The sequence below is a fragment of the Eurytemora carolleeae genome, unplaced genomic scaffold, assembly GCF_000591075.1.
Source record: "Eurytemora carolleeae unplaced genomic scaffold, Eaff_2.0 scaffold222, whole genome shotgun sequence".
Lineage (NCBI taxonomy): Eukaryota > Metazoa > Arthropoda > Copepoda > Calanoida > Temoridae > Eurytemora > Eurytemora carolleeae.
The window spans coordinates 89,822-103,543 of NW_019396176.1; positions in this window are offsets into that span (position 1 = coordinate 89,822).

Sequence of the window (13,722 nt, forward strand, 5' to 3'; positions counted from 1 at the left end):
ACCACCCCCCCTCTTCATTCCTCACTTTTTTATCTAACATTTTTTATTATTTCGCATTTCTTTAAAAAGAAAACGTTTCTATTAAACAAAGAATTTTTTGGGTGAAAATTAAGATTTCTCTGCTTTGAAAATATTTACCCCTTGAATATGCCTGAGGGCAAGCTGAAGCCTTCTAAGCCATCTCCTCTTGGTCCATTGTATTCCAAAATGACCAGGATACAAATAAAAAACCTTTTCTCTTCAAACTCAAATCGTTTTAAATAGTATTTTTGAAGATAAAACTTGTGAAAACTTGATGAAGAGTTATTTTAAAGTTTGTTGTTATCTTGAACCTCCCTTGTTACAATTTTATCATGATTTGCGAATTTTTGTAATATCAGCTTCACAGATTTGAGATATCATGTTCGGGCTTGTTTGTCCGTTTGTTTGTGATTTTTTACAGGAATATTTTACAGGAATATTTTAGAGAAATGTTTAGATATTTTACGGAGCAAATTTAAATATTTTTACGAATGTCTAGATTTTTTCGGGAATTTTTAGATTTTTTACTGGAATATTCATATAGTTTACAGGAATATTTAGATTTTTTATAAGGATATCTATATATTTTACAGAAATATCAAGATATTTTCAGGAATATATAGATATTTTCAGAAATATTTAGATATTTTTCAGGTAAATTTAGATATTTTTAGGAATATTTAGATATTTTCAAGAATATTTAGATATTCTTACAGGAATATTTAGATATTCTTACAGGAATATTTAAATATTTTACAGGAATATTTAGATATTGTCAGGAATATTTAGATATTTTACAGGAATATTTAGATATTGTCAGGAATATTTACATATTTTTACAGGAATATTTAGATATTTTCAGGAATATTTAAATATTTGAGGAATATTTAACTATTTTCAGGAATATTTAAATATTTTCAGGAATATTTAGATATTTCAGAATATTTAGATATTTTCAGGAGATATAGATATTTTAAGAGAATATTCTCAAATGTTTAGGGTCATTAAGATATGTTCAGGAATGTTTACATATTTTACAGGAATAATTAGATATTTTTCAAGAATATTTATTAAATATTTTCATTAAAGAATATTCTTAAATTTTTAGGGATATAAAATTTTTTTATAGATAAATTTAGATATTTACGCGAATATTTAGATATCTTTAGGAAAAAAGATATTTCAAGGATTATCTAATAATTTAGAGGAATACTTAATTATTTAGAGGAATATCTAATAATCCAGAGGAATATCTAATAATTTAGGGGAATACTTGATTATTTAGAGGAATATCTAATAATTTAGAGAAATTTCAAATAATTTAGAGGTACATCTAATAATTTATAGGAATTCTTATAATTTAGAGGAATTCTAATAATTTCGAAGAATTTCCAATAATTTAGAGGAATTTCTAATACTTTAGAGGAATATATAATAATTTAGAGAAATTTCAAATAATTTAGAGGTACATCTAATAATTTATAGGAATTCTCATAATTTAGAGGAATTCTAATAATTTCGAAGAATTTCCAATAATTCAGAGGAATTTCTAATACTTTAGAGGAATATATAATAATTAAGAGGATTTTTTAATAATTTGGAAATATAATATAATTCGGAGGAATATATAATGATTTAGGGGAATATCTAATAATTTAGAGAAATAAATAATAATTCTGAGGAATATCTGATAATTTAGAGGAACATTTAATAATCCAGAGGAATATCTAATAATTTAGAGGAATATCTAATAATTCGGAAGAATATCTAATAATTTAGAAGAATATCTAATAATTTAGAGGAATATCTAATAATCCAGAGGAATATCTAATAATTTAGAAGGAATATCTAATAATTTAGAGGAATAATAATTTAGAGGAATATCTAATAATTTAGAGGAATATCTAATAATTTAGAGGAATATCTAATAATTTAGAGGAATATTTAAATATCTAGAAATATTTCTTCTCATATAGTTTTTTGCAATCAACCCTTTAAAATAAAAAGTAATTTTTAATGTTAAAATTACTTTTTTAGATTTGCGCTTTTATCATCAGGACAACACGCTTACAATTATTAACTTTTATTATTTAGTAAACATAGTTTCTCATAGTTTCTAAGAAATGTAGTGCCACGGAGAGAGAAAAATATTGAAAAAATTGGATATTTTGATTTATCTTTAACACATTTCTACAAAAGTCTTCATATACTGTTTTGAGCAGATTTTTTTAGTCTTATTTCTAAGGTTCATAAGACCGGACACTTAAATCTACGCCATGTATTGTTAATTCATTATGTACATATGAGTAAATTATTAGTAGAAATTAGGGGGATTTCTCATTAAATTTGACGTGGTCCCCCCTACCCCTTCCCCCCCCCTAAATGTTTGCGCCATAAAGTGTCCGGTAAACAGGAATTTGAGACAGTTTTCCAGGGATCATTCGTTTCCACATTCCCCACAGGTGCAAACAAAAATTCTACAATTTAATATTTCATATTTTGTAAAAATTTTGTCATGAAAATAATTTAAAGAAAATAAATTTTAAAAATTTTCCCCGCGAAACGTTGACTGAAGAACCGGTTGGCTCAGAGCATCAATTTTTTTAAACGAGTCACAAAATGTTATGAAGTATTTTTTGCTAATTTCGAGGTTGAATGAAGAAAGTGCTGGACAGGAAATAACCTGGAAATGTTTAATTTTCTCGAAAGATCAAAGACTTCCCTAAAAAAACGTTGCCTGATCAAACTCTTAGAGTAAAGCGATATTTCTAAATTGGAAAAGTTGAAAAAGCAAATATTATTCTTTAAATGGTTGATTTTATCTTACAGACTAGTATTTTTCTCCTTTGACCCATGAAATGAAGTCTTATAAATGTGCCCACAAAAGATGCATTGGCTCAATGGGAATTTTTTTGTTTTTTTTAGATTCATCAATTCTATATCCAATTCTTCCCTCCCCGCCCCCCATCATATAGTTTAGTTACAGGGTTGGGGGGGGGGGGGGGGGGGGGAATGTTGAGTAAGCAAACTTTATTTTAGACTTCACAGCAAATTTTATTGTAGAAAATCTTCTTAAATCTTCCTAAAATGTTCCAGAACGCCCTTAAATATGCTATATGAGAACAATGTACAGGGTGCCGAAAAAAAGATTTTGTGTTATGAAAACTAAGGTTCATTTAATTAAATTGAGACACTCAGACCTCTCTTAACTATTAGGTTTCTCTCCATATTATCTATTTTATCTGGATTCCAATCTATTGTTTTTCTTTAATATGTTTTGAGTTAGGGTGGAATTATATGAATGAGGGATGGGGTGGTATAAGTGAGGGATGGGATGAGGTTGATGCAAATGTCAATCAATAACCATCTGCCCCAGATTCTAGTAGTATAGGGAACAAAAGGTTTAGGGATAGCCTAGTCCATATACTAGTGGGGGGGGGATACTGGGGAGTTTTGGGTCAAAAAGATAATTATCTTTTCATTCTTCCTTTTACTTTTTCTCTCTTTTAAACCTTTAACTTCTTAATGGTTTATTCTATCCTTATCCACTTCTCTTTCTTTTTATAGTCTCTATTCTTGTTCTCCTTCATTTTCATATTTACTTAAGCAAAAAATGGTTTCTAATTTGTCCCACAACTAAGACACGGGGCACTGTGAATTTTTATTGTGTCATCTAGCTAGTAATCAAAAATAGATTCAGATATGTAATATATATGATATTCATGTATGTATAATGAATGTAATATGTAATGTAAGTAAGATAGATAGATCGATAGATAGATGGATTGATAGATTAATAGATAAATAGATAGATAGAAAGATAGATAGATAGATAAGACATCCTCTTCTCCGCTATTTGGTCATCTCACACAATCCTTCTGCTCTCTGATTGGTTGGTTTCAACTCAACCCTTCCCCTTTCTCTTCTCTCATTGGTGGATATATTTAGCCCAACCCTTCCTATTGGACCAACAATATTATGGGGATTAATCTAACTGACCATTTTATTGCTACAGGGTGTTTATTTTATAACTGGATACATATACAGGGTTATCCACCTACCAAAAACTCTAAAATTTTATCGATCTTAAGGCAGAATATAGAGTTGTTACATTACATGAAACATTCTATAGTTTCAGTAGAAGTAAATATTTCATTTTAGTATATATAGCGCCGAAATAAGGATTCATATCTCTAATTGGATAATGAGATAGATAGAAAGATAGATGTTTCCGCTATATACAATTTCTATTGGTCCAGAATATACACAAAACACATGACTGAACCCTGATTGGATCAGGCGGTAATTGACTCGGCATACAAGGTTATAGTAGCAGGAAACCAAAAAAATAAGAAAAAATACACTTTTCAAATGATTAAGGTTTTTGTCAAAATAAGAATAACAATAAAAAAGTTTTTAAAGCAACTGTTAAATTCTTAAACTTGGCTAAGCTACACACTATAGTTTCAGTTGAAGTAAATATTTCCATCTACTGAAAGCACCGATTGAAGGATTCATAACTATGATTAGATAATGAGATAGATAGAAAGATAGATGTTATCGCCATACAATTTCTATTGGTTCAGAATAGACAACAAACACATGACTGAACCCTGATTGGATCTGGCGCTAATGGACGCGGCATACAGGAGCGTACAACACATTTGAAAATTTGAATTCAAGATTTTGTATTGCAGAAATACAGGATAGTTAATGCAAATTTTACATTTTCTTCTACTGCACTGAAATACTGTAATAGACAGGATCAATCAATTATTGTAATCCCGAATTATATTTTTTTTTGTGAAAAAGATGAATATTGAAAATATACCAAAATTCAGATATAAGCTTGGAAAAAAATGTATTTTAAATGCGTTTATAGCGAATTCAGTTGGACACAGCCATTGTTTGAAAAATCATCTCTTGGTGGATTTACCAAGAATTGATCTCAAAATATTCAATTTATAATTTTTAACTGTCACGTCAAACTAAAGAAAATTGTAAGATTGAAATATTAAATTTTTTAAATCATAACTCCTCTTATAAGAGAAAATCTTCTTCTTATTGAAAATAGCAAAACAAAATTATAAAGTGGCTTGGTCTCCCTAAATATTTTTATCTAAGATAACGAACTTGATGCATAAATATTCAATGAAAGAAAAACGAGAGATAAAACTGTAAGAAATCAGCAAAAATTATGGATAAGGGCGTAAATGCATAAATGCATAAATGCAAAAATGCATAAAGCTAAATTGCATAAGTGCTTATCGCACTAATCTGGATCGAGTATTAGTCTCTTGGTTTTCGGCAAAAACAACTGGGTTTAGCTAGATTGGATTTAGCAAGTTTGAGTTCTTGAATGTTTTAATTAACTTAGGTACGGGATTCATTTCGGATTGTAGATGTACATGAAGTACTTGAGGCAGGATTTCCCCATATCTAACCTCTTTTTATCACTGAGATGTAGCATGTTGCAGGCTTTATCTTCTCTGTAATGAGTTTTCCTTGGAGGCCAGCCTTTCTCTTGGACCTATCTTTACTCCTTTCTTGTTCTTAACATCCTTCAAGCCCCAAGTATAAAACCTAGGAGCCCACACAGTAGGCATACTGGAGATAGTCTCCTCTCCATTGAAAATCTTGATCATTTCGTTCAATAAACAGAGGTCGTCGTATTTGTTTGTCCTAATTTTCTATTTTCTTTGGGAAGAACCGCGATAAGAGATAATGAGGAGAAGAAAAATGTTTTGAATTTCTAATATGCAACCAGATAAATTTCCATGTCTTATACTTAATTTTGCGTAAAATCAAAACTTTATGTGACCTCAGGTACGAGCTCACAAAGTTGGACCAGAGATCAGTTTAGTTTCTAGTGATATCGGGTTCAGTCGATGTGACAGGATTGAGCCCAAACATAATTTTTAGTCTCAGAACAGGATTGATAGAAACAATTGTAAGTATTTTTTTTTATAAATTTATGAAAATTTATAAAAATGTAACATACACACATAGATATATAAACAGCCAAAAGCACATTCATATATCTAGTTGGACGCTCTGTTTTTTTTACATACGGGTTATAATCGAGTTTGGGAGATTATGTTATGTAAAATAACCACCCGCCCATGCAGCGAATAGTTTATGTGAAAAAATTCACTCAGTTTCATCTGAGAAGACGATGAAATTGCGTGAAACTAGTTTTTGGAAAAAAAATTTTAACCACTGGTTTCCTCGGCCAACTTTGCCTACAAAACATCCCACGCTGGGCTCTGGATGTTTAGTAGGCAACATTGGTCTTGGGAACCCTTGGTATAGTAAAATTCCCTTAACTTCTCTGTAAAGTAGTTGTAAATAATTATCATGCATATTGTATACATAGAGCAATACATAGCAAAGATCAAGAGATTATGTATTTTATGTATATTGTATACATAGACCCATATTTAGTATAGACCGAGGTTTAGAGATTATAATATTTTATGTATATTGCAAATAGACCCATTTATTATATATCCATGAATAGACCCATACTTAGCATATACCGAGGTTCAGAGATTATGTATTTTATGTATATTGTAAATAGACCCATACCTAGCATAGACCGAGATTGAGAGATTATGTAGGGACACAAGCGTAGCTATCAGCAATATATATATATCAATCCCAAATGATAGGGATGATCCAATTTGATCAATGTCTCAACCAGGGCACGATCCACACTGCTACAATCCCGTGACTAATCAACGCCACTATACAGGGTGCGATATCGTTAGCTATCAATGTCAATAAAGACACTAGCAAACGATGATCAATACCAATACTCAAGGTATGATCTACACTTGTATGTTTCAACGAGAACCAAATTACTTCTAATACCGTAATCAAAGCAGAGTCTATATCAACTAACTTTATTCAATATCTTATGTCACAAAGTTAACAGGTATTGACGTAGTTACAATTCCTACGATAATCTTGTTATCACATGATTAAGACCATCATATTACTTATTTATTGCACAGTTAAAGTTTAATATACATATTTATAGCATTAGAGAGAATAGATATAACGCAGGTATTGGTTTAGCTATCTTCGAAAATATTTTATAGTGTAATTTAAGTATGTCGCATGATGTAAGCTAATTATGTTAAGTATTCAATTGAAGCGCAGTTTCAATGAATAATGTCATTATGTCTAAGTTTACAACATTAAATAATTTATATGTACAGTGTACTGCAGTTTTACAGAATATCATGTTTCCACAGTTTTTTCTACAAATGGGGGGGAGGGGGAGAGAGTGGTTGAACAATAGGGTTATTTTTATCCTTTATTTTCAATCATATGGCCTTTTTGTTGGCCAGCAGTGCTTCCAGCCTCATAACTATAAACTCCTTGATTAAACTGTATACTAGACCAATACCTAGCATAGACCGAGCTTGAGAGATTCTGTATTTTATGTATATTGTATATGTGTAAAACCCGTTATTCATTTAGAATATGTTTCAAATGAATATGTAGCATGACTAGCTTAATCATGTGAAATATATAATGACGTAATTCTTGGTTGCGACTATTTCAACTGTGCTGTAATACGTAACATGATTGTCTTAATCATGTGATATAGATAACGACGTGATATTGTAATTACATCTATCAACTTTAACTTGTCACATATAAACCTCAAATACAATAGTTGATAAAGAGACTCCGTACAGATTACCGTAAAAAAGTAAGCATCCACTGTTTTAATATTTAGGTTGAGGATCTTGCCCATTGATTTGGCATTGATAGTTGCGAGCTTGTGTCTGTGGAGGATATTGATAGCTGATTGCGCCCCACTGGTAGTGGGATTGTGTCTTAGTTGAGATATTGATCAATTAAGAGCTTGTGTCCCTGTTGACATTGATATTTGGTCCTTGTTGAAACAAATGAGTTGAAGATCGTACCCAGTGGTAGTGGCGTTGATAATTCAATGGATTGTAGCCGTGTGGATTGTGTCCTGGTTAAGTCATTGATCGATTAAGAGCTGGTGTCCCTGTTGACTTTGATAGCTTGTCCTTGCTTAAACATACGAGTTGAAGATTGCACCCAGTGGTAGTGGGGTTGATAGTTCATCGGATTGTAGCCGTGTGTTGACATTGATAGTCAAGAGAATCTGAGTTGTACCTGGATAGATACGAGTTAGAGAAACCATTCTGGAGTAAGGTATTTACTACATACTTAGACCCATGCCTAGCATAAACCAAGGTTTGGAGATTATGTATTTTATGTATATTGTATACATAGACCCATACCTAGCATAGACCGAGGTTGGGAGATTATTTATTTTATGTATATTGTATACATAGACCCATATACCTAGCATAGACCTTTGTTATGTTGGTTAGGATAATTTAAAATTAGGATATTTTTATGTTGGTTAGGATTATGTAAAGTTAAGATAATAAAAACTTTAGGTTAAAGAAACGTAGTTGAGTAATATTTATATATCTGAAACGTTGAGTAATACTAATATATCTAAACCGTTGAGTAATAGGAATATATCTATATCGTTGAGTAATAGGAATATATCTATATCGTTGAGTAATAGGAATATATCTAAACCGTTGAGTAATACGAATATATCTGAAACGTTGAGTAATAGGAATATATCTAAGTCGTTGAGTAATAGGAATATATCTGAAACGTTGAGTAATACCAATATATCTGAAACGTTGAGTAATACGAATATATCTGAAACGTTGAATAATACCAATATATCTGAAACGTTGAGTAATACGAATATATCTAAAACGTTGAGTAATACGAATATATCTAAAACGTTGAATAATACCAATATATCTAAAACGTTGAGTAATACGAATATATCTAAATCGTTGAGTAATACGAATATATCTGAAACGTTGAGTAATAGAAATATATCTGAAACGTTGAGTAATAGGAATATATCTAAAACGTTGAGTAATACGAATATATCTAAAATGTTGAGTAATACGAATATATCTAAAACGTTGAGTAATACGAATATATCTGAAACGTTGAGTAATAGGAATATATCTGAAACGTTGAGTAATAGGAATATATCTAAAACGTTGAGTAATAGGAATATATCTAAACCGTTGAGTAATAGAAATATATCTAAATCGTTGAGTAATAGGAATATATCTAAATCGTTGAGTAATAGGAATATATCTAAACCGTTGAATAATAGGAATATATCTAAATCGTTAAGTAATACTAATATATCTAAACCGTTGAGTAATAGGAATATATCTAAACTTTTGAGTAATAGGAATATATCTAAATCGTTGAGTAATAGGAATATATCTAAATCTTTGAGTAATACGAATATATCTAAAGCGTTGAGTAATAGAAATATATCTAAAACTTTGAGTAATAGGAATATATCTAAAACGTTGAGTTATAGGAATATATATCTAAAACGTTAAGTAATAGGAATATATCTAAAGCGTTGAGTAATAGGAATATATCTAAACCGTTGAGAAATAGGAATATATCTAAATCGTTAAGTAATACTAATATATCTAAACCGTTGAGTAATAGGAATATATCTAAACCGTTGAGTAACAGGAATATATCTAAAATGTTCGAGTAATACGAATATATCTAAAACGTTGAGTTATAGGAATATATCTAAAATGTTGAGTAATACGAATATATCTGAAACGTTGAGTAGTACGAATATATCTAAAACGTTGAGTAATAGGAATATATCTAAAACGTTGAGTAATAGAAATATATCTAAAACTTTGAGCAATAGGAATATATCTAAAACGTTGAGTAATAGGAATAAATATCTAAAACGTTGAGTAATAGGAATATATCTAAAGCGTTGAATAATACGAATATTTCTAAAACTTGAGTAATATGAATATATCTAAAACGTTGAGTAATAGGAATATATCTAAAACGTTGAGTAATAGGAATATATCTAAAACGTTGAGTAATAGGAATATATCTAAAACGTTGAATAATAGGAATATATCTAAAACGTTGAATAATACCAATATATCTAAAACGTTGAGTAATACGAATATATCTAAAACGTTGAGTAATAGGAATATATCGAAAACATTGAGAAATAGGAATATATCTAAAATGTTGAGTAATAGAAATATATCTAAAACTTTGAGTAATAGGAATATATCTAAAACGTTGAGTAATAGGAATATATATCTAAAACGCTGACTAATAGGAATATATCTAAAGCGTTGAATCATACGAATATTTCTAAAACTTTGAGTAATATGAATATATCAAAAACGTTGAATAACAGGAATATATCTAAAACGTTTAGTAATAGGAATAAACGTTGAGTAATAGGAATATGTATTCATAAATCTGACAAAGTTAGAATGGTACAATGAGACGCTTAAAACTGTGGTTTAGGAAGACGACTGTGAGACTGAAGTTATGATTTAAATAGTCTAATGAAAGGAAAAAACTAATTGTGCAGTGTACACAGACACATTTTACATCATAGATTGATGTTTCAGTTACTGGTACAACTATTACACCATTAAATACACATTTTTTATAATGTCGTCTTCTTAATCTACAATTTATGGACCTCACTGTAATATGATAACGAAAAGTTAGGGTGGTGTTAGCATGTTATAACATAGAGTTCAGATGCTGTTATGATGGGGTAACGTAGAGTTATAATCAAATAAAAAGCCTTACACTCAAAATTCGCACACTTTAATTATGATTTGCAATAATTAGCATATAAACGACGATAAAGATTTAAAATTAGGTTGATTCTCTTTAACAGATAAATCAATAGATAGATGGATGAAACCAGATAGATAGATACTTACAACCCGACAGTATGATTCACCCCTAGGGAGGGAAGGGTGGAGGCAGGGGGAAGGGATTCAATTTAAATTTCAATATGGGTGGTTTAAAAATATAGTTTCAGAGTTGTTTTTTTTCAGTAAAAAATCATTACACTTTTTATCAAAGCACAAAATTTACTTTTAAATTTTATAAGAAAAATATTTATAGTTTTTTGTTTCCCCTTTTGGTACCAAATGGCTTCGTCTGAAGAAAAAACAGAGTAGGGTTGAGTCTTCCATTCAAAATTTGAATATAGCGGGGTAATCCCCCACCCCCACCCCTGGGGGAACCTGCCAGCTCCATCATAAGGGTTGGGGAACTTGGATCTGCCCGCCAGAGTAAATTTAAATTCCCCCTTTCAGCTCATTTGAATACTTCTCGTGTACATCTAAGAAAATGAAGGATATAAATAAAACAGTCTTAATTTTAACAGTGCCATCGATTTTTCTATAAACACAGGGATATTTAGATACATAGATATACATAGAAAAGGAAAACTGGCAATTCTTGAAAGAAACTAATAAAAGACCGGACAAAAACCCTTCGGCCAAATATACCTTGGGGATTTTGTCATTTAATCTTTTGTAATTCGGTGTTTTGTATTCACGTAAACTCACTACAACGAAGTACATCATGTATGTATTCACGTAAACTTACTTCAACGAAGGGGATTTTGTCATTTAATCTTTTGTAATTCGGTGTTCTGTATTCAAGTAAAACTAACTACAACGAAGTACATCATGTTTGTATCCACGTAAAACTAACTATAACCAAGTGCATAATGTATATATCCACGTGAAACAAACTATAACAAAGTACATCATGTCTGTATCCACGTATAACTAACTACAACGAAGTACATCATGTATGTATTCATGTAAAACTAACTACAACAAAGTACATCATGTTTGTATTCACGTAAAACTAACTACAACGAAGTACATAATGTCTGTATGTACGTAAAACTAACTACAACGAAGTACATCATGTATATATCCACGTAAAACTAACAACAACGAAGTACATCATGTCTGTATCCACGTAAAACTAAATACAACGAAGTACATCATGTATGTATTCATGTAAAACTAACTACAACGAAGTACATCATGTATGTATCCACGTAAAACTAACTACAACGAAGTACATCATGTCTGTATTCACGTAAAACTAACTACAACGAATTACATCATGTATGTAGTCACGTAAAACTAACTACAACGAAGTACACCATATATGTATTCACGTAAAACTAACTACAACGAAGTACATCATGTATGTATTCACGTAAAACTAACTACAGCGAAGTACATCATGTTTGTATTCACGTAAAACTAACTACAACGAAGTACATCATGTATGTATTCACGTAAAACTAACTACAGCGAAGTACATCATGTTTGTATTCACGTAAAACTAACTACAACGAAGTACATTATGTCTGTATTCACGTAAAACTAACTACAACGAAGTAATATATCCACGTAAAACTAACTACAACGAAGTACATCATGCCTGTATCCACGTAAAACTAAATACAACGAAGTACATCATGTATGCATCCACATAATACTAACTACAACGAAGTACATCATGTATGTATTCACGTAAAACTAACTACAACGAAGTACACCATATATGTATTCACGTAAAACTAACTACAACGAAGTACATAATTCGATTTCTATTTCAAACCCCATCAAAAGTAAAGTAAATGTACTTTGATATATGAAATATAAATTCCAACGTAAAAATATAAAGGAACAAGACAATAATTCGAAAAATCTTGATAAAATGAGTTCCAAAGTTAAAGTTTACAGACTGTAAACCAGAACCGGATCAGTAACGTTTCGTATAGTACATTTTCGTATAGTAACATTTTGTCTAGTACACTTTGTCTAGGTAACATTTGGTATAGGTAACATTTTGTATAGGTAACATTTGGTATAGGTAACATTTGGTATAGGTAACATCCATAGTAATTTTTCTTATAAATGTAAAAATTAAAGAACGTCAAGATATTGTTGTAAGACTAGAAGTGTTTGGAGACTACTTCACAAGAACCTGGATAGGAAATAAGTCTACAACCAGGAGTGGAAATAAGAGTCGTCGGCGGCCATTGTTTGCAATAAAATCGTGGAATCAATAGTCAACTGTTTCAGCAGGTGGAACAGCCACAAACAACAGCCTCGAGTGTTCTAATTGAGTTTGGAATAGTCAGGTTGGTCCGCATCCAAATGTTTGGAAAGTAATAGATGCCTTTATCAAGACAGAGTCAGAGTCTAGAAGAATCCTGTTGTCGAATGCGATTGGACAGGATCTGCATCAAAATACAGAAAGGAAGGAGAGAACTATGGCCAATCATCAACGTCTTAAGTTACTTGCTGAACAGTTTGGCGTTCTGCCTGACAAAGAATATCTGCAGCAGGTGGCTCAAGAACTTCAAAAATCTGATAATTAATTTAACTGTAAAAAAATTAAACATGTAACATTAAATATAAATACGAAAATAGCTGATATTTGGTGTTTCATTTTTCATCTTTATTTTTACATTTATACGAAAAATTACCCTAAGTGTTACTTATACGAAATGTTACCTATACCAAATGTTATCTATACCAAATGTTATCTTGACAAAATGTAACCTATACGAAATGTTACCTATACAAAGTGTACTATACAAAATGTTACCTAGACAAAATGTTACTATACGAAAATGTACTATACAAAATGTTACTGATCCCCAGAACCCTGAATTTACTGTCATCCACTCCGTATGTAGGTATGTTTGTAAGTTTGTGTGTAAATGTATGTACTATGTATGAATTCACGTATGTACGTGTGTAT